The sequence below is a fragment of the Ambystoma mexicanum genome, chromosome 2q, assembly GCF_040938575.1.
Source record: "Ambystoma mexicanum isolate Mex_15411 chromosome 2q, UKY_AmexF1_1, whole genome shotgun sequence".
In the NCBI taxonomy this organism is placed as follows: domain Eukaryota; kingdom Metazoa; phylum Chordata; class Amphibia; order Caudata; family Ambystomatidae; genus Ambystoma; species Ambystoma mexicanum.
This window is the reverse complement of record NC_090924.1, coordinates 747,017,235-747,042,906: the sequence shown is the minus strand read 5'-3', so window position 1 is coordinate 747,042,906 and position 25,672 is coordinate 747,017,235. Positions and strand designations below refer to the sequence as shown.

The 25,672-nt window shown below is 42.9% G+C and overlaps 1 protein-coding gene across 2 annotated transcripts in view; it reads right to left on the bottom strand.

Annotated features, from left to right (window-relative positions):
* The window catches only part of DNAJB6 (DnaJ heat shock protein family (Hsp40) member B6), a 739,852-nt gene that overhangs the window by 52,031 nt on the left and 662,149 nt on the right, over window positions 1-25,672 (bottom strand). The gene's annotated exons all lie outside the window — the stretch shown is intronic.

The following is a 25,672-nucleotide window of genomic DNA, read 5'->3' as shown; positions in this document are numbered from 1 at the left end:
CGACATATTGGGAAAAGTGGTGGAAAACCTGAACTGCAAATTCCCAACCAGCACGATTTTCCTGAATTTGGCAGGCAGAATTGTGAAGCTGACCGGACTTAACATGTCCGCCGGCTTTTCCAATGCCTCTGCCAAATCCGCTCTGTTTACCGACAGCATTAAATTGTCATACACCTTCAGAAACAGAGTTTAACATGTTTCCCTTTCTATGAAACATCCATTAGATAAATGGTATGGAGAGGGAATGTTATTTAAAGAAGAACATCAATGTCTACTAGTCAAGCACCCCACCATAGCCAGACTATTTCTACTGCCCAAAGTCCACAAGAATAAATTTGACCCGCTCGCGGAAGACCCATTGTTAGTTCCATTGGTTCCCTGACTGAACCCCTATCGAGTTACATTCATTTTTTCTAGTCCCATCTGTCACCAGCCTCCCATCTTATGTGAAAGACACAGGTGATGTTTTGGACAGATTACACGACATTCCGTGGGAGAATGATTTTATTATGGGGACTCTGGACGTCACATCACTGTACACCTTCATACAACATGAGGATGACATAAAAGTAGCTACATTGTTTTTACACTCCAGATCAGCCACCTTTACACCACACAACAAAATGCTTCCAGAAATGATTCAGTTTGTACTTGAACACAATTATTTTCTGTTCAACAAGGATGTCTTTTTACAAGTGAAAGGCACTACCTTGGGCACCAGGTTTGCTCCACCTTATGCTATTTTGTCAGTTGGATATTGGGAGGACACATATGTCCTCACCAACTGAAATAACAGATGGAATGTAAATATTGCCATTTGGCTCCAGTACATTGATGATATTTTTTTATTCTGACAGGGCACCATGTAAGAGTTCAACGCAATTCACACATTTTTGACCAGGAACACTCTAAATTAAAATGTTGTGATGAATACCAGTAAACATAACTCAACACACAACTTAAAACAGGCGTGGGTCCTCTCACTACTCAAAAAACAAACACTCAACCCATCCATTCCCACAAATTACCGCCCTATCACCACACTCCCGTTCCTGCTTAAAATTTTAGACAAAGTGGCATACATCCAAATCCAACAATATCTGGAATGCAACCACCTCTGAGGAGTACGTCAGTCAGGTTTCAGAGCACAACACAGAACTGAAACTGCGCTTATCGACCTTAAGGCACAAATAGACGCACTGAGAGACGACGGTAAGGCAGCACTATTGCTGCTGCTCGATCTTTCAGCGGCGTTCAACCTAGTGTAGACCATAAGATCCTATGCAACCACCTGGACTCCACCGCCCACTTCTCACAAGAAGCGATAGGATGTATCCAATCCTTCCTCGACAACAGAACAATGCGGGTCTTCTCACCTTTAGCAGCCGCTGAGCCCATAGCCATCACCTGCAGTGTGGCCCAGGGTTCCTGTGTGTCCCCCACCCTGTACAACATCTTCACAAAGCCCCTTTTCGATGATCTAGATGACCTGGGTATCACCTACACTAATTATGATGATGACACACAGACCCTCATCCCGTTGACGGGCGACTACAACAAGGATTTGGCCTTTGTGAACAGAGTGTACCTCATCATCCAGGCATTGGTGGCCTCTCATGGTCTATGCCTGAATGATGACAAAACGGAACTTCTCATTCTCGGCAACCCCGCAAACCTTAACAAACTGGGCCACAACTATTCCACATTCAAAATTGACGGCAACAACATTACAGTAGCCAAGGAGGTCAAAACCCTTGGATTCTACTTAGACTCCACGCTAACATTTTAAAAAAAAAAGTCAATTCCATGGCCTCATCTACTGCTTACACCTGTAAGCTAATCAAAGCAGCCAAGCCTTTCCTCTACTCTAACAACTGTCTCACACTAGCAAGAGCCCTTGTCTTATCCAAACTGGATTATTACAATGCTTTATATGTAGGGAGCAACAAATACATCACTAACAAGATTCAGATTCTACAAAACAATGCATTGAGAGCAGCCCTAAGCATCTCTAAGAGAGCCCACATTTCTGACTTTAGAAGATCCAATAACTGGCTCTCCACGAAAGATAAAATCCGCCTCAAAACAGCCTCCCTGACACACAAATGTCTCTCGTACAGCATTGTAACCGAAGCTGAACAGCCCTCTTGATGCCTATTGCGCCCTGATACCCTCGGGTCGGGCGCGCATTACAAATATTAAAACAAAACAAATAAACAACATTTAATTTCTGCACCTAAACATAATGGCCATAGAGGGTCAAATCCACACCAAAAAGTACTGCAAGCCAACGGCAGGTAATACCACTTTGCAAGCCAATTCTTGTCACCCATGGAAAAACATCACAAATAGCCCATATGCAGAATTCCTAAGAGCTAAAAGAAATTGCTCACTTGTCATTGATTTTGAAGCTATAAGTGAATATATGAGTACTAGATTCTCACAGAGAGGTTATTCCAAAGAAATAGAAATGATCACAAAGTCTATGAATAAAACTGATCTGAGATCGAGACAGGTTCTGTTAAAATTAAAGAAAAGAACATCAGCCTTGCAAAAAATAAGATGTATTACCACCTATGGTATGCAAGCTAAACAGATTTATAACATTATCAATACAAATTGGCAACTATTGCACAGAGACAATGATTTGAGGCACATTTTACATACAAAGGCACAGATTAGTTACAAGCGTGGCAAGAATATTGGGACATTATCACTAAAAGTCACGTGGATGCTCAAAACATACAAATTGGCTCCAAGAACAAGTGAGCTGCTACCTATGTGGCTCTTGCAGCATCTGCAAACTGATTATCAAAAATGCATACTTCAAGTTTAATGGTATTAATTGGACTCATTACATCACCAAACGCATTAATCGTAACACTGAATATGCGGTGTATGCGCTTATAGGTCCATGCGAAAGACTCTAAATCACTAGTACCAAAAGGAAGATACAAATCTGTATCCTTGAGCACATAGGAGCCATTAAAGGTAAGGATGAAAATTACATGACAGCTTAAATGGATAGGTTTAAGCCCTGTCAAACCACATCTCCAGTTCTCGATGTAGACTCATGATTCAGAGGGAAGGGCAATAGGGTCCCGCCTGCTTCTGATAGCCTTGTATATGGCGGGCTACCATCAGTGATCACGTGGAAGCAGACACGTGTCACCATTAGGAGACTGTAACAAGCTCATCAGGAGGTTCTCTGATCTTAGTGCGAGGCAAGGCTGGTCAGTGTGATTGCACAGCCTGGAAAGTGACTCCTAAGCACCCTAGACAACGAGAGCCACTCTGCTGAACCCGACGTCAGCTTGGCCGCACCATGCCATTGACTCCGAAGGACCCACTGGTGACAAGTGTCAGCAGGAACACCCAGCTGGATTCTCCTTCGCCCTTTTATTCTTACAAATGCTTCTGAAATGGATCCCATATGGGTATCTGTCCAATGTTTGATGCTAAGAGCAGATTTCAGGAGAAGATAATATGGGTAATTTCAGAATAATGGTGCATTGGCAGGGACACTTGAGTATTCAAAAAGTGCTTTATTTGGGGAGAATTTTACTTCAAAAGGGGGTTGGCAGATTGAAGCAAAATGTGCTAATGACCCAACTCAGTGGCATTGGAGAGTGATGATGGCATGATGTTATACACTATCAGGATGCATTGGCTTGGGCATCCTACTCTGCGGCACTGCCTCATACCTCTGCAATGCACCCTCGAATGTTTTTGACATGAAGTGTATCAGATGTGCATTCACTCAAGGGCCTTCACAGGTATCCAAGTGAGCACACATAGGACAATATGAAGGGCCTGACATGGCCCCACATGGCAAGGAGAACATTTTATCAAACTTCTTCAAAATTGCCAGGTTGAAAAAGAATGAGGTCTCCAATCCTGTCATCTAGAAGAAAATCCACTTCTTGGTTTCAGGATGTCCGTACAAAGAACGTGTAGGTGGTACTGCCCACCATGGCAGGCTGTTCCTTTGTAGTTCATAGTGCCAGGCAGCGGGGGCATGGTTTGGCGTACAGCATGATAGCTGCCGATTGCTAGCCCCGCCGCACTGATCATTTAACAAACACAGGGGTGACGGTCATGAAAAATGAGGGATGTGGAACGTGTGACAAGCAAGTGAACCCCAGCAGTAACAAATTAGCTGTTCAGCTTTTAAATCGCAGTCCTCAGAGAAGTAATCAGTACAGATACATCGCTGTCCGTCGATACCGGCTCGCTGAGTCTGAGGAGAGACACGGCTGGCGTGGTGGCCATCTAGTCCGTTCATTATTTTTTTTGGTGACTGGATGGGAATAAGGACTCACTAACATACTGTAACATAACATTTGCGATATACTGAAGTGCTGTTTATCCAGATGTTGTTCTGAAGGCTGGGAATGTGTACAATACGTCACAGCTTGGACCTTCAATCTGCATTAACCCTTTGGATATATTGGCATACTGTGCATGAAACTGCATGAACCTTTTCTTCTCATGGAAACCTTATAAACATGACAGCTGTTTCTCTTGTTTTTCTCCTTGGGTTGCCTTGAATACTTTGTCCTGGGATCACTAAAACCCAGTGTGTGCATTGTACCAAGCGGTACCTTTTTACTGCTTGCTGGGTGCATGACAACTTTAACAAGTAATCCATCTCTTGTGACATATAAGGAGGCTTATTTTGCGGTTTAAAATAATGTTGCTGGTATTTCTCTCATTTGTTTGCTACTTGCCCTGGTCATTAGAGACTAGATGTGTTATAATATGGCCACACAAAGGGGATTCCTGGCAAAGATTCTGCTCTCTCGTCGACAACTGCTTTCAAAAGGCCTTGCCTCCTCCAAAAGATTGGACTTCGGATCCTACCATGCAAATCAGTTTAATGAAATGAAGAGCTCTTAAACATTTCATGGAAGTTCCTAACACAGCAACCAGAGGATAGATGCTCCTCCTTTGAATCTAGGATGGAAGAAATGGACAGAAGGATTAGTGATGCAGAGCAAGCTTCCAATCCAGGAACAGAGCTTGATTCAGCCGCGAGAGTCCTCCAAAATCATCACAGTGAAAATCTGGAAAATCGCAGTAGGCATAATAATCTGTGCATTATTGGTCTTCCGGAGGTGGGGGTGTGGATCAGGAGGGGCCCTACACACTTAAGAAATATGTTACCCAAACTTCTCACCTTGCCTATGTCTATTGGTTTAAACATCCAGACAGCTCAGAGTGGGCCATGCTATGTCCTCCACAAGTAGAAAACAAGGGTCTAGAACTTTCATTTTCACCTTACTCGAATATCCGCAACTGCAGCTGGTACTGAACAAAGTGTGAGCATCTAAGAAACTGCTGTGCAGTGGGCACAACATTTGTATTATGCAAGATGTGTCAAATGCCAGTGCTTTGCAGAGCATGGGCTTTCTTGATTTCGTACTGCTTTGAAAAAGTGTAATGCTGTTATGGCATTGTTTATCCATGCTCTTTCAAGGTAACCCTTTAAGGCCATACTTCCACATATGAAGACCCTATAGATCTTAAACAGCATATATTCGCTCATCCAAATGGAATACACGGATACCTCCCTCACTTCAGACAATCAGGTGCTGTCTACCTTGTGGGATGTTGGTCCAAGATAATTAATTGTTTGTTTCCCTTTTCCTATTTTGTGCGTCTCCCTTTTGTATTTCTGTGCAGACTTCAAATGTAAATATAGGGCTGCTGCTTCTAATTTTGCGTACTTATCTTTACACTCAAGACATTAAAATTGGGATTCATAATACATAATACAGATTATTATAAAGCCTACTTTATTTATGCAATGTTTTTAAAATATATTTTGGGGAAGCCAGTTAAGAGACACAAAGCTGCATCTTATCTTAAAAGAGCTATAACAACTATTGCCTGTTTGCAAGAGATACATTCATCATTACCAGAAGCAGCTAAATTAAAAAACATTTTAGGTAGGAGAGGTAGGGTCTAGTGCATCAGATGGAAAACAATTGTGTTTCTGTTCTAATTAACTACTCTTTTAAATGTAAATGAGTACACAGTGAATCAGATAATAAATAGGTGGGTGCTTGTTAAATTTAGTTAAATCTGAGGTTATTTCTATAATGAATGTTAAGGATTTCTGATCCCTCCTCCTCCAATGTGATCTCCCTAACTCAATAGTCTGTGGCGATTTTAATGAAATTATAGGCCCATATATGGATAGGAAATCTGAAGTTATATTTAAAAGCAATAAACCACTGAAAATTTGTATGTTGTATGTCAAAATTGGGAGTGGTAAATTCATGGTGTTGGACTTGCCCAAGTGATACTGAATTTACATTTCACTCACTTATACTCTATCACATATTGAGTATTTTGTATTACTAGATCTCCCACTGATGCCTTAGTAGATTCTCAAATTGATGGTATAATGCTTTCTGACCATACATCTGTGATTGAAGCCTTTGGACTTTTGCATAAAAAACAGTTTTCTAAAAGATTGAGATTTAATCATTCACTTTTAAATAATTAAACATTTATTTAATTTGTAATGGCTTTTCTTCTACTTTTTAAAATTTGACAAAAATGAAGACACTTCAGTAATAAATTACTGGGATTGTTGTAAGGCAGCCCTTACAGGACATGTTTTTTCATTTGCTGCAAATAAAAGAGAACTGCCAGAAAACATTCGGATTCGATGCCAAAACAACTTGAAAGATTGTATAATGATTAACTTAATGCTGAGTGCTTCCGGGTCAACTTAATAAATGACCCTCTTAAAGTTCTTGTGAAACTATTTTGAAATATAAGACGTAAATGAATCAAACTTCGAATAAATGTAGTAAATTGCCTCTGTCGTATCTGAGGTTTAGAAAAGAAGGTTCTGGAATTCAGTATATCAAAAATGCGTTGGGGATAGAGTATCCTCCAATAGAAATATTTTGGACGCCTTCACTAAATTCTATTAATACTTATATAGATCTGATATTTGATCATTTCTTTAATGAAATACAGCATACTTCCATCCAGTGTGTGATCTTAGTTCCTTGGATGAGCCCATTAGTTTAGAGGAAATTGACAATGTAATTCATAATCTTAAAAAAGTAAGGCACCCAGTGCTGATGTCATGTCCACTGATTTTTACACACATTGTCCTAATATTCAAGCTATAAAGTTGTTAGACCGGTTTTCCTATTTTGAAGCATCTGGTTAATCTGAAGGTTCGCTCTCTGAGGCTATGCTAATACTTTTCTCTCTAGCTGATAAAGACTGAACTTCCCAAAAACTTTGGACCTATATTACTAATTAATGTCGACTGCAATGCTTTGCTATGGTTATTGCTTATAGAATAGATCCTTTTTTTCTAGATTGGATAAGGTTGATCAAACTGGATTTGTTAACGATTGCTTATCCTCTGACACCTCTAGATTGATCTTGGAAATTCTCAGCATTACTTCCAAGTCAACTGGCAGTTATGCTGCCATTACCCTTGGTGCTGAGAAAGCCTTTAATCTGGTGAAATGGGACTATTTATATGAGGCGGTAAAATGCATTGGATTTGGGTCTCAGTTCATTTCTATTATGAAGCTTCTATATTGAAATTCTAAAACTTCTATTTTTATTGTCATTTGTTTATCTAGTTTTCCTTATTTAGGGGTACTAGACAAGCGTGTCCCCACGTGCCTTTCTTTTTAGTTTGGGCTATTTGGTGGTGCTTGCACGATTTATGAACCAAAAGTATTGCATTAGAGTGCATGCATGGAGAAATGGCATATGTGGAGGGACACACAGCTTGTAGGCGTTGTTTGGTTATTTTCCCACCCATTGATTGCCCATAGCCATGCCGATCCCTATGGCCATTTCCACCAAGATCCTTCCCCTTCCCACCCAAAACACCTCATCATGGGAACTCTGAGCTTGCTTTAAACAAGTCCTACCATCAAACCTTGCACTGGAAGTGCCTGACAGTGTTTCTTCAAAGCAATCTTGTGAGAGTTACTGACTTAATTACAGCTGTATACCTGCTACTGGTGTAGTAAAAATGTCTTAACCAGCTCTGCCTTCAGCAACTCGATTTATCAGCACTATGCATGTTCTTCACTGAAGTCTTGTTAAAAACAAGCATTGGCAAAGCCAACAGATTTGGATTGTCTACATCAGGCGTCTCCAACCTTTTCATTGGCAAGAGCTACTTGTAGTTAATAACCAACAGACTGGAGCTACTAGGGTGGTGCTATCCATGAGTATGAGAATTTCGACCAAGATGTTTTGGCCATTTTATTTGCTCTTCATATAAAAAATGAATACTGTATGTATTTACTGTGATATATTAACATCAATAACTTCAAATGTTTATTTTATTATTTTTTACTAGATGCTGTTTCCTAAAAGATGTTTAGCATATCAGAAGTAGGAAACTAACTGGGACATTCATTGTGAAGGCGTAACCTGCATGCTGTCCACCAGTACACAGTAATCTGGTGTAAAGTTTGAAACAGCAACAGCACTCAGATGCTGTCAGGCAGGATCAAGGTTTTGATTTAAGGAAGTTTGTCTGAAAAAGGCAGATTCACAGAGACGGGCAATCACATTGGTTGATGGTGCAGATACCTTTTTAGCCTTAGTGATTGCACCCCCGACATGGCAGACATACATTCCGGACAATTAAGCTTGCTTACAACAGACTCTGCCATGGGAGTCACTGTGCCCTTCACAACTGCACCATCTGTAAAAGAGCATTTGTTTTTCATCAAATAGCACCTTTTGAAGGACAGCTCTGTAACAGCATTTGGATTGCAGCATTTAGTTTACCTACTTTTTAGAATCACAGACAAATTCCTTTTGGAAAATTATTTTCATAATTTGTGTATATTACTGCAAAGTTCCTATCAATGTTACTATTTAATTCCCACTTTGACTTGACTGCGCCGTAGATTAAAGAGGCACATTTTCTTTTTGCACTGGAACAAAAAAAATGGTTTCCCATTCTGGATGGAAATTGCACATCTTTTGCCTTTTGTTGGATGGCGAGTCTGCAGTCTGACTAGTTTTTCAATAAATGTGGTATACGGCTTTAAAACAAAATCCAGAATATACCAGATTCTGCTTTGTCAAAAAATATAATCCACTGCCAGTTTAGCATATCCCCAATTCAGATACATTGCTCACTAGGTCACAGAAGTCAGCCAAGGAAAAGTAAGACAAAGCCTACTTTGTTGATTACCCTTAAACGTTTTTATGTCAATAATTGTCAAGATTGAAAAAATGAACATTTGGAAAACCATGTGAGCCAGTTATATGCAAAAAATTGTTGAAATGGCAGGGCTAAAATAACGTTCAGTTTTATAGTGATGACGTGTAGCGTGCACACATGAGACAACATATGAGTCTTTAAATTAACATTTTGAGCAAAGAGTATGGTTGTAACGAGGGGCAACTTATTCAGAATGATGGCGACATACCACCTGGCTCCCTTTTAAGAAGGAGGCAGTATCAAAGGGACCAGCTCACAGGATTGCTGCCTTTTCCTGCAGGAATCATGTTATTCTGGTGCATGACCAATGGGCCATGCTTGGTTTGCACGTGCAACTCTCCGACATATTGGAATTGTTCACATATTAGACGATTGCTTGTAAATTATGTTTTGCTGAATTCTTTGCAAAAACAGTGCTCATAAATTGTGTCATTTCAGCCCAGTATTGAAAAGCTGGAAATCCTTTGCCAGAATTTCAACATGTGTACAGGTTCCCCATAGATCTCTATAGATCTTCCGATTTGTCCACATAGCTAAAGGGGATCAGCCCTTTTAGTTGTTCTCCCATCCCAGGTCTCACCTCTATGTTCTCTTGCTGTATTCACCACCCTATTTTGTGCAGTGCTCTGTTACTTAGTAACTAGGTTTAAGCTATATTGATCCTATGCATATCAAAATATATATATGCAAACCACTGCTCACATTTCCCACTTAATTCCAACTATGGTTTTGTAAAACATCTCACATTATGTTTTTTTTAAGTCCTGGCATTGATAGACATGTCACTTTACATTCCTGTTTAGTTTTATAAGTTTAAGTGGACAAGCACCAGAATGCAGTGCAGCTAGTAGTTTTCCATGTTTTCTTAAATGTAAAATTGCAGTTATTGCTTGAATGCCTGTTTTGGGATATCCATAGAGGTGGGCTCCTCCATACCACGCCATATTCCATCCTAAGCTTTAATAGAGTTTGGGTACTAGAGCTTTAAAACCGGGATCTCAATATAAAAAATAAAGGACTACCATAAACACACAAAGCTAGATGTACCTTTTTTCTGGCAAGCTGGGACTTGCACGGATTGTTATTTTTCTATGCACACACACACACACGTGCTGAGAAAACGATTACAGCTGTATGTTTCTTCCCCCATTCTGATTGAAAGCCTACAATTACTAGCATGCATAGTAATGCTAGCTGAAATAAATCTAAAGAAACACAGTGAGACTGAAACAATCACAGACCCGGCTTTGTTTTACACAGCATGCAGATGTATGCACCCAGGCCCTTTCTAATCCACCACCATTTGCACCTCTTGGTGACAATGGCCACACACATTTCCCATTTACTTTGGTTATTGATAGTTAACCCCATGTTGGGATGCTGGCCAGGCCCTTCAACCCCAGATGCAGCCCCTCCTCTCACTGTTCACACAGCTTTTGACTGTTTATTTTACTGGAAGAGGAGTGGGAGGGGGCAGGGGAAAAGTCCCAGGGACTTCAGACAACTAAATCAACACAGAGTGCTCATTTTGGGGACTGATGAAAGAGCTACTGGCAAGCCTCAGGCGATCTACCAGTAGCTCACGAGCTACTAGTTGGAGACCACTGGTCTACATGTATTAGGCATTTTCCGGGTGCTGCTATTAGATGGCCATGTAATCGCATGATTTAGCACCTGCTGCCATCAATGGCTAGATAATGCCACTGCGGCGGTGCCTGGCAAGTGCCTTTCCCATGCCTATACAAAAGCCCAAACAGTTTGCATTGCCAATGCTTGTTTATTCTTGTTTTGGACCCTTTTCTAGAACTATTTAGACAAAATCATAAACTTTTGCCATTAAGAGTGGTGAAACAGAGATTACATTTACAGCATATGTAGTTGATATTCAATTTTTTTTGTAAAAATCCTGAAACAAATCCCCAGGCTCTTTTCATATTCACTGATCTCTTTTCTTTGGATTCTGACTTAAGTTAAATGTAGATAAGTCAGAGATACTCCACCTAAATCCATATTTCCTTAAACAGAATGTCCTCGAATGGTATCAAATATTTGTGGATACATATATAATCATCAACGGTAGGCAGTGAATAAGTCTAAAACATTATGTCGAAAAATAAAAAGTTCAATGCTTTATTTTTTAATTTACATGTTTTTCTTGGGTTCCGGAGGTAAAGAAAGGGGTAAAACAAAAAATAAATGACAAAAAAAGGGTTTGGGGGAACCCCCCCCATTTCGAACAAAAAGCAACCAAAAAAAGAAATTCGACATTTCTTTTTCGACTTTTTTTTTTTTAGACATTATGGGCCTGATCACAACTTTGGGGGTAACACCGGCGGTATTACTGCCGGTGGTATTAGCCCTACCGTCGAACTCCCTGGCGCTAATAGCGCCGGATCACGAGTTCGGCGGTAATGTAATTCCCCATTCCCCGTTGAGCCCATTCCCTATTGGGCTCAATGGGGAAAATTTGCGCTCTTGCCGCCGGTGGATTTACCGCCAGCGGTAATAGCCCGAATTTTCGGCGGATTTCCACCCAGCCAAGAGCTGGGGCGAAACCCGCCGAAGTCCTGATTTGGTGGACCCTTAAATCCGGCGGTAATAGTGCGACTGCCGGATTTAAGGGTTACCGCCAAAGTCGTGACTTTCGACATTATGTTATTCGACTTTATCACTATAAACCATCATTAACTACAGAAATTGTTAAGCTGAATTCTTTGTACTCATTTACTCAGTTCAATAACTTTGTTAGTTCATGGTTCTGTTATATTTAACTTGGTGGGGTCCTTAAGAGGCGATTCAAATGATGCTATCCTTAATTGTACTCTACATGCTTTATATACTTCCTATTCACTTGCTGGCTTTGTCTTTAAAACAATTGATTCCATATTAACCAAATTCTTATGGGGGAAGAAAAAAACATTGTACTGGATATTATAATAAACAAGGTATAGTAGTGGTGCATTCCCCTCTTTTTCTTATAAATATTTTTACATAAATAATAAGACTAAGGGCCTCATTACGGGTCTGGCGGTAACTGTGCTGGTAAAACCAGCAGGTTGCCGCCGGACCCGTAATGAATTACTGGTACCCGACTTCCCAGTGCCACTGGGCTATTCCGAATCCGGTGGCCGGGAAGTCAGGCGCCCGTCATTTTTTAATTCCCCATTCCCATTGAGTCCAAGAGGACTCAATGGGAATGTGGAACACGGAAGCACCGGCACCATTAATAACGGTGCCAGTGATTCCATGAAACTCCGCGGGTGGGTGCCGTTCCGCCCGGCAGGTCTGGCCCGTCGGGCAGGACGGCAACCGGCCGCAGAGTTGTAGTGTGCCAGTACGGAAACAACTGTCCCGGTAGGCTTACCAGCACCGTTGTTTCCTGACCGGCACAGTTAGAATGAGGCCCTACGTCCTAAGAATCCGTTTGCATTAAAATGCCAGCTTTATGTCTAAGAGCTTTGTTATGCACATATTACAACATCTTCTAAATGTGAATCACACATATGGTGCAATGACTGATTAAGGTGAATGAGAAGTCCTCTTTTTGGAAACCGTAGTTGCATAAAGGTATAAGATTTGCAAATCCGTTTTTTCTGATGGGGTTCCTCAATCATTTGATGAATTTAGAATAAAATGTGCATTCACTACATCTTGTTTATCTCAATATGCCAAGATAATGGTTGCAATGGTGGATAATATCTATACTTTTACTAATCAAGATATCTCCCCGGATTATCTTAGATGGACATGTGAGAATTTGTTTTTTATTAAGGCCTCAAAGTTTTGCTGAATTCTGCACATGGATAGTCCAGGAGATAAAAAAGCGGTCTTATGAAAGGAAGCGGGATTTAGATCGTGACACAGTGTGGGTTGGAAAAATGTGGTGCCATAAATGGAGTAGAGTTATGCTGATGTCCACTTAAGTTAGTTCAACCCCATCCTTTTCTTCTTCACAGGGCCTTCACGGCCCCCACCAGCTTCTTCAACCTTAAACTCATTAATGATAATATATGTTGGTCTTCTTTAGAAATAGAAGGTACCTTTAAACATACGCTATTCGATTGTAGATTTGTACAATTATTTTGTGGCCAGGTCTGGAAAATATTGCAACAAATATTCAAGATGAATTACATTTGAAAACTATGCGTTGGGTAATCTTGCATTGGACTCCTCTGCTGATTAATCTCTCTTTTCCATTTTCAATCTCTGCGTTAATTGCAATCCTTACCATTGGAAGCAATTGCAGAATATTAGTATTAGAGCGTGGTGGAATGCTGTCTGTAAAGCGCACAGAATAGAAAAGGGCCTTGACACAAGACCTAGCCTTGTGATGCAATATGATCTGGATTGGCGTCTTTCTCAATGACCTATCTAGCGCTACTTAGGCATGGTAGTTGTCTTCCTAACTGCTCTCCCTGCTTAATAACATTGTAACATTGGCCTTATATGAACCCATTCGTCTCTCTCCTCCTCAGTGCGTTTTCCTTCCCCGGTCTGCTTCGTTTTAAAGGTTTATATGACATTTCACTTTGTTCGTATTGATCTTATTTATTCATTTTTTAGATGCACAAAGTATTATATTTTCCTTGTACAGCTTTGTCGTCTCTTTCTCTGATTCATATATTTATAATATGGGTCTTTCTATCATAAGTGTGACGGCTTGGTTTTTAGGAGGCTATCAATTTTTTGCGATTATATTTGGAACTTGTTACTATCCCCTAACAAGGTATTTTCTTGCAATAACTCTGGTCAAATACTCTATTATATATTTTTGAACCATACTACATATTTTTTATATTTACTTGTATGGTCTTTGCATTTTGCGCTTTAACTTGTTATTTTCACTATAAACACAATACAGATATTAACTTAACAAAATAAGCCCAGCCAAAGTGAGGACAAGGGCAAAGGGTGCTGTTACAGCATGGCACAGCCCACCAGAGCCAGCACTATTACCGCTATACCCCTCTGCAAGCGGCAGGAAGCTGAAAGACAAAATGCTTGAGGGCGACAGTAATTTCAAAAAAGCAAATGAAAGCTCCAAAATAAAGTAGCACAGATACAAATAGCGAAGGAGCTCAACAAAGTGAGGTGCATTACATTTCTATGAGGCAGTAGAAGTGTGACTCCAGAGTATGTTGAAAAGGAGTTATTGCAACAAATAATGCTGGGGGCTGGTGAAGGGCACAGGAACATGAGCGGGAGGAGGCAGGGAATGGGGACTGGCCATTGCAGTGGCGATACTCGCTGCTGCTTGACCGGTAGATCACTGCTCCGTTCTGAGCATCACGATTGACTACGGCGGAAAGGCAGGAACTGAATACAGTGAAACGAAATGGGAGTAAAGCTAACATTAATACAATTCAAATATCTACACCGAGTGTGTAACTGCAAGGATAGGTCATGTAAGATGGTTAAAGGCATAGAGGACGCGTGTCCAAAATGCGCTACGAACAGAGGGGCGTTTTTCCACATGGTGTGGACATGCCCCACCATAAGGAGGTGCTGGATATAAGGTGTAAAAAGAACTAGAGGTGGTCCTTGAGGGACAAACACATCTAGAACCCACGAATGTAGGATTGGGAATATGGACTAATACTGACATAGACAGATATTCTAAAACACGCTTAAGCATTGTATGTATAATAGAAAGGGCGGCATAGCAGAGCACTGGATATCCCAGGACCCCCCAAAGCAGTCGGGGATGGACACCATATGAAATGGGACCAACTCGTGCACAGGTGATAACAGAGAGTGCAAGGAAGGGGAGTAGATGGAAGATTGTTGGATGGTTTATTTGTATTGGGAACGCTTAAAATGGGCTCTGCTTTAAATTGTTCAACATGGTTGAATTACACTATGCAATTTTATGTGAAAGCTTTGTAACAAAAATGAAAAATGTGTTAAAATAATTTGAGTTATTTACATAGCCAATGGTTTATCTGAAAATCTGTCATGGTTGGGGCTGTCAAGGACCGGTCTTGGGGCTTGCGCTTGCATACCTGCTATTACCTGCAGACACCAATGCCTAATTTTTCAACAACGGGTGGACAGTCAATCAGTTTTCATGTTAAAACGAGTGTAGGAGTCCCTCTACTGAGGACAAGCATGGGTCAAATAACCTGTTCTATGGAATTTCTTCCACTCGGGAGGGTCTACAACCACGTTTTAGCCCACTGCACCCCTCACAGAGGAGAAATATACATTTGCATATTAGTCTGGTCCCACCCACAAGGGCAGTCCAGCACCGAAATGCTAGGCAGTTTGCATATGAAGATGTGGAGACGTCATCCTAAAGGTTGGGATATTTGATAATCAGTATGGGGAGATGGGGGTGCACACTTGAACCAGAATTAAACTAGGTTGTGTCCCATTATCATTGTTCAGGTTTGAGAGAGCAGTAGTTTAATGTAGGAATGTTTGCTGAACAAAGGGTGTCACAACAGGGTTCTACGTTATTTCGCCGAATGAAATTTCATTGTGGGACTTTTCATCGCTGACCCTTTCATCGCCAACATTTGTTGTTTTTTTTTTATTTATGGGGGGGTTTAATCATACCCCAACCCGCACAAACACCCGCCCTAAAAAAAAAAAATTTAAAATGTTGGCGACCAAAGGGTCGGCGATGACAAGTCACACGATGAAAAAATGGTTGACGAAATGCGTGTATACCGTCAACAGTAAGTGGATGGCAGATTCCACATGGGAATGCTGGGAGCTATTTACTCAACCACTTGCTCAACCAATACCGCTCCCCATTATAAATATCAAATATAAACCCAGCATGTGGAAAACCACAAGTCATGAATAATAATGCCGGCATGTTTTCGCGCAGTGATGAGTTACGTAAAATGTAGGCATTTAAGCAGGCATGATGACCCTGCTCACTTTTTTTTCAAGTGGGGGGGGGTGGTCACGTTTTCCCGGTTGCTGCAGAAAGGGCAGGGATCGAACCAGGCTCTTGTGCGAATGTTGTGGTATGTTATTGGATCTCATACAAGCAAATTCGGGCAGTTTCCCAGCTACTTGGCAAATATGTGGGACCACATTCGTAAGGATGTAAGGTGCAGCTCTGTTCCTGGACGTTTTAAGCACATGTTTTCCCCAGCAACCTACAGTTAACCTCAAGCATCACCATTCTCTGTCATCCCATGCTTCTGCTCATCACAAAATCTAGATTTTTGGCAGACGTACAGCTTAAATTGGCCGTACTCCTACAGCGTTGTAGGTTATAGTGAGGAGTGCGCGAGTCATCGAGTCTGTGCGTTCCTCTTGCATACTGCTTGATCCTGTTCTATTGCTTCCCACTGTTATTTAATCCTTGCATTGCATAACTGTCCTAATCGCAATCATAGTTCTACACACGAATCGCCACCCCTTGTTGGCACTGCCCCCTACAAGACTATATAGCTTCCTCACTTTCAACTGTTGCATACAATTTAGCCAAATAGATTTTTCAGCCGCATTGTAGACCCTTATTCTTAAAATGACACTGACCAAAACTCCTATTTTGTGGTTAGATTATCATTTGCGCTTAAAGTTTAAGCATCCAAGCGCATCAAAGCGCATCAGGGGCATCATGGTTAGAGGCAGTGTGTCAGTTCTAACAAACTTTGGTTTCTTCCTTGGTGACCCTGTCTAGCTCTTGCAGGCATAATCAGACGCGGCATGTTACGAACCAGATGATGACAGTCACAAAAACCATTTTACACATCTACCCCTGAGCAGTGCCGATGATGGAGAGCGTAAAAGCGTCTCTCAAGATCCTGAAGGAGAGCACTAGGTCCAACTGCGCATGCGGACATGAAAGGGGCAAAGCCAGCAAGGAAACTGGGCCAAAAGGCAGTCAAGAACCTTGTCCAAAACTCTTTGCATGAAAAGCCAGTGGACCTAAAGCGTTAAATTAGAACTATAACATCCGAGGGCCAGCAAATAGTGGCTGGCCGGTCAATTCGTGATCTGCTTTGAAAAAGTGGGAAAAGTACAGCGCGAGCTGGAACATACATTTCAGGGGGAAAAATGAAAGAACAAAATTTGAAAAGGACATGGACTAGCGTCTAAACCATAAGAAGGCAAACAAGTAGTACGCCCTTATATTATGTTTCAGTAACACACGCTACGCTACGGGAGGGGGCCCTCACAGCAAAGGCTCAGCATGAGGGCTCAGGCATAAGGCCTATTTTATTGAAATGGAAATATGTTAGTCCGTTCTTTTTTTCTGATAGCGTGATTTTTTTTCATCTGCAATTGAGTAATACAAATGTAAAGAAAATGTGAAGAAATAAAAAACACACAATATTGAGCAACTGATGAAAATGGAGTATTTTAAGCGAGAAGAGCTACGGCATAGAAGGCAGTGCGCCCTGCTTTTTCTGCCTTTCTGTGTTCCATCCATTCTTTTTCCATCTAGCTAAGAGGGATTTGTATGTTGTGATTTAGGATTTGAGGGGGGAGCGTGTTCAGCAACAGTAGATTTGTTTACCTATGTTTCAGGCCAATTTGACAAATGCATATTGATTAATCCGGGAACAACTTCATGCTGGATCCCGTTACCATGGCAGCCCCTGCTGTTCCATTCTCAAAGTCCTACCCGCGCGGCAATGATGAGCTGGCGCATCCATTTACACATATAGCGCATTAGCATAATGCATGATGTATTAACAATAGATGTCTCTGTGCACCGCCATCGCAGGGTCATATATGGAGGATTTGATAATGGATGGTGTCGGGGGAAAAAGCGATCGGCGCGTGCAGAATCGTTTACAAAAACAATGGCGGCTCAATGAACAATCTCCAGTGTCGTCAATCAAGTGCATAGAGTTGAAGAATGAAAGACAGTCGTGCATGTTGGGCCCAACCACCCGGAAGTGATTGTCAGCCTTGTTATTGTAAGACGTAAAACACTGCATGAGTAGCAAACAATACAGATGGCCTCTGAGTATTACAGAATCTGTTGATCGGCTCCTGTTGCCACCTCCCTTTGTGAAGGGAAGGTGGCAGCAGGTTGATTGGTCATGGTCAATGTTTCAATGCCGACCTTGATCCTCAGCCTGTGCCCTTCTATCAACAATGAGCACTTCACCCCTTTACCGATCAACAGGGATAACTGACAAATCAGGGGCTTCAGCCTCCAAAGTAATCTCTCGGCTTCCCGGCAGCTTCTACTGGGCTGTACTGCTAACATTGCTAACGTGACTGACTCTGGGGTATGGCTAATGTGACTGATTCTGCGGTACGTCTTGCATGTCACTAACTTTTTCGGGGCAGCTCAAATGCGACTGATTCATGTGTATGACTGGCATGTGACTGGCTCTGTGGTACAGCTCGCATGTGACTCATTCTGGGCAGAGCCGGCCTTAGGGGGGGGCGAGCCGGGCGACCGCCCGGGGCACCACGCCCCCCACGGCGCCTTTTGCCCCTATCACGCCAGCTCGGGGGAGTCTTTCAAGGGCTCCCCTGAGCTGGCGTTGTGGGAAAAGGTGCAGCAGGCGGCCTTTTACTGTAAAAGGTGCCCGCGGCGGTGGGTGCATTTAAATGCGCCCCTCCGCCGTGGACACTTTTCACAAGAAAAGGCGCCATTAGCCCCCCAGCACGCCAGCTCCGGGGGAGCCTTTCAAGCGCTCCCCCGAGCTGGCGTGGTGGCAGAAGGTGTCTCAGGCGCCTCATTGTCATTGAATGAACCCGCAATGGCGGGCTCATTCAGTGACAATGGGGTGCTAACGGCACCCATTTAACCTCCTCGTCGGAGCAAGGAGTTTAAAAAAAAAAAGTTTCCCATCCTGGCTCTGCCCCTTCTGCCCCGCCCCCTGTTAACCAGGGGGGCGCGGTGGGCGGGGGGGGTGCCAGTTCGCCCAGGGCGCTGCTGCCCTTAAGGCCGGCCCTGATTCTGGGGCATGGCTAACATGCGACTGACTCTGGGGTTTATCATGTGGCTAACTCTGCTGGCATGTGACTGACTCTGTGGTACAGCTCACATGTGGCTGACTCTGGGGTATGGCTGATGTGAATGATTCTGGGGTACGTCTAGCATGTCATTAACTCTGCGGGGCAGGTAACATGTGACTGATTCAGGGGTATGTCTGGCATGTGACTGATGCTGGAGTATGGCCGGAATGTGACTGACTCTGGGGTACAACTCACATGTGGCTGACTCTGGGGCATGGCTAACACGTGACTGACTCTGGGGTTTATCACGTGGCTGACTCTGCTGGCATGTGACTGACTCTGTGGTACAGCTCACATGTGGCTGACTCTGGACTATATCACGTGGCTGTCTCTGGGGCATGTGACTGACTCTGTGGTACAGCTCACATGTGGCTGACTGGGGTATATCACGTGGCTGACTCTGCGGCATGTGACTGACTCTGTGGTACAGGCTCACATGTGGCTGACTCTGGGGTATATCATGTGACTGACTCTGTGGTACAGCTGGCATGTAATTGGCTTTGCCTAAGCTCCACTCAGCTTTACAAGGCACCACATTCCTAGGAACCACCCTGTTTCTTAATAGGCCAGTCAATCTCTGTAGCTCAATATTTGTTTTTCTTCTTGTTCAGTTCTTTTGTCTTTTTTCTTTTTCTATATCACAAACTGCACTTTGGTCTAGAACCTCAGGGCCCATACCACAGAAAATGTGCACCAGCGCAAGTGCTATTGTGCATGTTACTAGCACTAGTGCATACATTTCCCACCTGCAAAAACGTTATTATTTCAATGCACGTTTGCACCATGGCAGAGTTTGTCCTAGTGTTAATATCGCTCCCTATTGCTGCACTGGCAATTGGCTCGATGCCCATTTGTTCTCATTTTATGGTGAAGATCTACACATGATGGCGCCAGCTGAGTCAATCCACAGGTTTCAGCCGCCCATGAAAATAAAACCTGCCAATGTTCATGACACAGGATGAGCCCGCCCTAAGTGTTAAGAGATGAAGGTGTGTTTACGGCCTGTGGGTGGTAGCATCACGCAGGACGCCTGTGAGCGGATCTTCACTTAGACATTCCACGCCATTCAGGCAAGAGAGAACTAGTTCCGGGGTAAAGGAACTGCTATGCGAGCAGGAAGAGCCTCTCCGAATACATGCATTTAAATCAAAAAGGAGGTGAGTCGTGTCCTTGAATGTTGGCCAAGAGTCACTTCAGTATTGAATAGGTCATGTCCGTCTGTGTGCGCAAGTCATGAACATTGTGCAAATGGCACACGCGTTAAAAAGGGCTGAATCTACATGTTCTTTTCTTTACTTTAGAGTTGGTGGGTAGGAAATGGAGATGGAGATGTTATGATATGTTGATTTATACCGCGCACCGCTACCACCCAGGGGCAATCTCCAGACACGGTCTCTCTTTAGCTTTAAACATAAGCTTCCCACGGCAGTAAATGAAGCCGGTTTGTTCAAATATCGTCTCCAATAGGCAAGTTCTGGAGGTGGGACATCTGTTAATTCAAAACTAGATAGTTCGATGAAAGTGAAAACACTAAAAATATAGTAGCAAAACCTACCTTTGGCTTATAACAAATGTATCTAGGTGCATGCCTGAACATGGGCTTCGTGGGAGTTCTATGACGGGTCCCGTCCAGTCCAATGGCTCATGTACGAACTGTGAAGGCCTCAGTGCCCCTTTGCAATTGCCGAGGCAATCAAAACAAAGGCCACCAGCCTTCCTCTTCCTTCTCATCAATGCTACTGTGTTTGTGAACTGTGAAGGCCTCAGTGTCTCTTTCCAACAGCCGCGGCAATCAAAGCAAAGGCCGCCAGCCTTCCGCTTCCCTATCATCAATGCTACTGTCCTTGAGAACTGTGAAGGCCTCAGTGTCCCTTTCCAATAGCCGAGGCAATCAAAGGAGAGGCCACCAGCCTTCCGCTTCCCTATCATCTATGCTACTGTCTTTGAGAACTGTGAAAGCCTCAGTGCCCCATTCCAATAGCCGAGGCAATCAAAGGAGAGGCCACCAGCCTTCCGCTTCCCTATCATCAATGCTACTGTCCTTGAGAACTGTGAAGGCCTCAGTGTCCCTTTCCAATAGCCGAGGCAATCAAAGGAGAGGCCACCAGCCTTCCGCTTCCCTATCATCTATGCTAATATCTTTGAGAACTGTGAAGGCCTCAGTGTCCCATTCCAATAGTCGAGGCAATCAAAACAAAGGCCACCAGCCTTCCGCTTCCCTCGCATCAATGCTACTGTCTTTGCGAACTGTGAAGGCCACAGTGCCCCTTTCCAATAGCCGAGGCAATCAAAGCAAAGGTTTCCGCTTCCCTCTCATCAATGCTACTGTCTTTGCAAACTGTGAAGGCTCCAGTGTCCCTTTTCAATTGCCGAGGCAATCAAAACAATGGCCACCAGCCTTCCGCTTCCCTCGCATCAATGCTACTGTCTTTGTGAACTGTGAAGGCCTCTGTCCCCCTTTCCAATAGCCGAGGCAATCAAAGCAAAGGCCACCAGCCTTACGCTTCCCTCTCATCAATGCTACTGTCTTTGCGAGCTGTGAAGGCCTCTGTGCCCCTTTCCAATAGCCGAGGCAATCAAAGCAAAGGCCACCAGCCTTCCGCTTCCCTCTCATCAATGCTACAGTGTTTGTGAACTGTGAAGGCCTCAATGCCTCTTTCCAATAGCCGCGGCAATCAAAGCAAAGGCCGCCAGCCTTCTGCTTCCCTATCATCAATGCTACTGTCTTTGAGAACTGTGAAGGCCTAAGTGTCCCTTTCCAATAGCCGAGGCAATCAAAGCAAAGGCCACCAGCCTTCCGCTTCCCTCTCATCACTGCTACTGTCTTTGCGAACTGTGAAGGCTCCAGTGTCCCTTTCCAATAGCCGAGACAATAAAAGCAAAGGCCACCAGCCTTCCGCTTCCCTCTCATCAATGCTACTGTGTTTGCGAACTGTGAAGGCCTCAGTGCCTCTTTCCAACAGCCGCGGCAATCAAAGCAAAGGCTGCCAGCCTTCCGCTTCCCTCTCATCAATGCTACTGTCTTTGCGAACTGTGAAGGCTCCAGTGTCCCTTTCCAATAGCCGAGGCAATAAAAGCAAAGGCCACCAGCCTTCCGCTTCCCTCTCATCAATGCTACTGTGTTTGCGAACTGTGAAGGCCTCAGTGCCTCTTTCCAACAGCCGCGGCAATCAAACCAAAGGCTGCCAGCCTTCCGCTTCCCTATCATCAATGCTACTGTCTTTGAGAACTGTGAAGGCCTAAGTGCCCCATTCCAATAGCCGAGGCAATCAAAGCAAAGGTTTCCGCTTCCCTCTCATCAATGCTACTGTCTTTGCAAACTGTGAAGGCCTCTGTGCCCCTTTCCAATAGCCGAGGCAATCAAAGCAAAGGTTTCCGCTTCCCTCTCATCAATGCTACTGTCTTTGCAAACTGTGAAGGCTCCAGTGTCCCTTTTCAATAGCCGAGGCAATCAAAACAATGGCCACCAGCCTTCCGCTTCCCTCGCATCAATGCTACTGTCTTTGCGAACTGTGAAGGCCTCTGTGCCCCTTTCCAATAGCCGAGGCAATCAAAGCAAAGGCCACCAGCCTTCCGCTTCCCTCTCATCAATGCTACTGTCTTTGCGAACTGTGAAGACCTCTGTGCCCCTTTCCAATAGCCGAGGCAATCAAAGCGAAGGCCACCAGCCTTCCGCTTTCCTCTCATCAATGCTACAGTGTTTGTGAACTGTGAAGGCCTCAATGCCTCTTTCCAATAGCCGCGGCAATCAAAGCAAAGGCCGCCAGCCTTCTGCTTCCCTATCATCAATGCTACTGTCTTTGAGAACTGTGAAGGCCTAAGTGTCCCTTTCCAATAGCCGAGGCAATCAAAGGAAAGGCCACCAGCCTTCCGCTTCCTTCTCATCAATGCTACTATCTTTGCGAACTGTGAAGGCCTCAGTGTCCCTTTCCAATAGCCAAGCAATCAAAGCAAAGGTTTCTGCTTCCCTCTTATCAATGCTACTGTCTTTGCAAACTGTGAAGGCTCCAGCGTCCCTTTCCAATAGCCGAGGCAATCAAAGCAAAGGCCACCAGCCTTCCGCTTTCCTCTCATAAATGCTAATATCTTTGAGAACTGTGAAGGCCTCAGTGTCCCATTCCAATAGCCGAGGCAATCAAAACAAAGGCCACGAGCCTTCCGCTTCCCTCGCATCAATGCTACTGTCTTTGCGAACTGTGAAGTCCTCAGTGTCCCATTCCAATAGCCGAGGCAATCAAAGCAAAGGCTACCAGCCTTCCGCTTCCCTCTCATCAATGCTAATATCTTTGAGAACTGTGAAGGCCTCAGAGTCCCTTTCCAATAGACGAGGCAATCAAAACAAAGGCCACCAGCCTTCCACTCCCCTCTCATCAATGCTGCTATCTTTTTTTGAATTTTTTTTTTTATTAGTTGATTTGGTCGCGAGAAACTCGAGACCTTTCAACTCACGGCGAAACAATAGATTAAACATAACAACAATTTAAAATGTTACAAATACATATTTTGTCTTTTTACACATACACATAAAATACTGACAACCTTTAACTAAAATGACCATAATACAAAATCAACATAATAAAACATTAAAATTATTATCATATATCCACCACTGAGACAGGCCAATATTCGGTACAATGATTTTTCCGTGCACATGTATATTCACAATTTCAGTTGGTGGAGATAATTTACAACAGCGTACTTCACCGCCTTCCTCCTAGTATAGAATAATAGCTCCCATAATTTATCCATTGTCATGTCTCTATATTCAGTAAATAATTGCTTAAAATGAACACATCGCGCCAACACAAATTCTGGACATTCAGTACATAAATGCTTGAGAGTTTCTACATACTGTTTGCAGTAGCGGCAACTTAAGACAGATCCACCAATGTTACGCCTGTTTAACACATCATTAGTCAGCCATAAATTCAAGCGAAATCTCATAAAACCATCCCGATGACCTGGACTAGGCGATTTGACCATGTCATTTGCAACATTATGATAACGTTTCAATTCAAAAGGCTGTCCAAAAAAATCTTATATTTAGCGCATGCCATGCGAGTTCGAATCCAATCTGACTCCCAGATTTTAGTTTTAGCTCCATTTGGGTTCTCAATTAACAAGATTGCATCCATTTGGGCTTTTTTCAAGATGGATTGTGTTTTTAAATGCCACATTTTAGGAAAATTATCTGTTGAGCTCAGCAGGTAAGTTGAAATGATATTAGTTATTCCTTTTGTTAGTTGATTCATCAGACATTTATGGTATAGTGCACATAACTTGCATTTATAGATCGCATAAACGGAAATTAAACCCAGTTCATATCTTAGAAGTGGCAAGGGTTGAGAGTTGGGCAAATTTAGCACTTGTCTCTAGAACCGACCTTCTCTAAAAGCCCAATATGTATAGGTCATCAATTTCTGAGTTTCAGCACCATACAATATGACAGGAATTACTTTTAGTTTGAAATAAGTAATTATTGGCACAATTGAAAACTTGCAATACCTTGCCTTAATGATACAGGCTTGCGAAGTGGCCGTTTGTAGTTTTAGCAACCCTTGTTGTTTGCAGTGCTCATTCGCCCGTTCATTAGATATAATCATACCAAGATACAGATAAGCAGATGTCACAGAAATTTGGCAGCTTTGCAAGGGCCACCGAAGTGGAGCTGAGATTTGTCTTATTGTACCAAATTGAATTATTTTTGTTTTAGGAATATTAATAGTTATACCATTTACCTGAGTATATTAGTCCAATGCACTCAATAAGACACGCAACCCTTTAGGGGTACGGGACATGAGTACCATGTCATCGGCGTACAGAAGGCATTGAATTTGCACCCCCATGATTCTTGGTGAATCTGTGGTCAACTGTGAAAAAGCATGGCAAACATCTGAAATAAAAAAATTGAATAAAGCAGACCCTAGCAGGCACCCCTGCTTCAGGCCTCTTGCAGTTTCAGTTGGAGCTGTTAGTAAGCCACCCTTTGTTAATCTGACCTGGATCGTAGTATTTGAGTGCAGTTGAATAATCAATGTTAAGATTTCCCATGGCAATTTGCATCTGCCAGTTTTTTGTACAAGAGCTCTCTTGGAACTGCATCGAAAGCCATCCTGAAGTCGATGAATGCTAAACACAGTGGTTGCTTACACAGGTAGGCTTTCTGGATGACGCTTGAAAGGGTGATCATATTAATAGTAGTACCAATGCCCTGTAAACAGCCCGTTGAAAAGGGTCTCGCAAATTCTTACTATTCAGCCAGATGTTAAAGACGTTTAATAATAAACTGGCGAATAATTTTCCAGGGCAATCTAATAATGCTATCGGCCTATAAGACCTAGGATCTTGACAATCACCCTTTTTAAAGATAGGCAGGATCATTGATTTTTGCCATGTCTCAGGAATGTGACCAGATTTAAAGACCTGAACATAGATGCAATATAAAATCACGGCCCATTCATTCACATTTTGAGCATAGCATTGTGCAGCCCA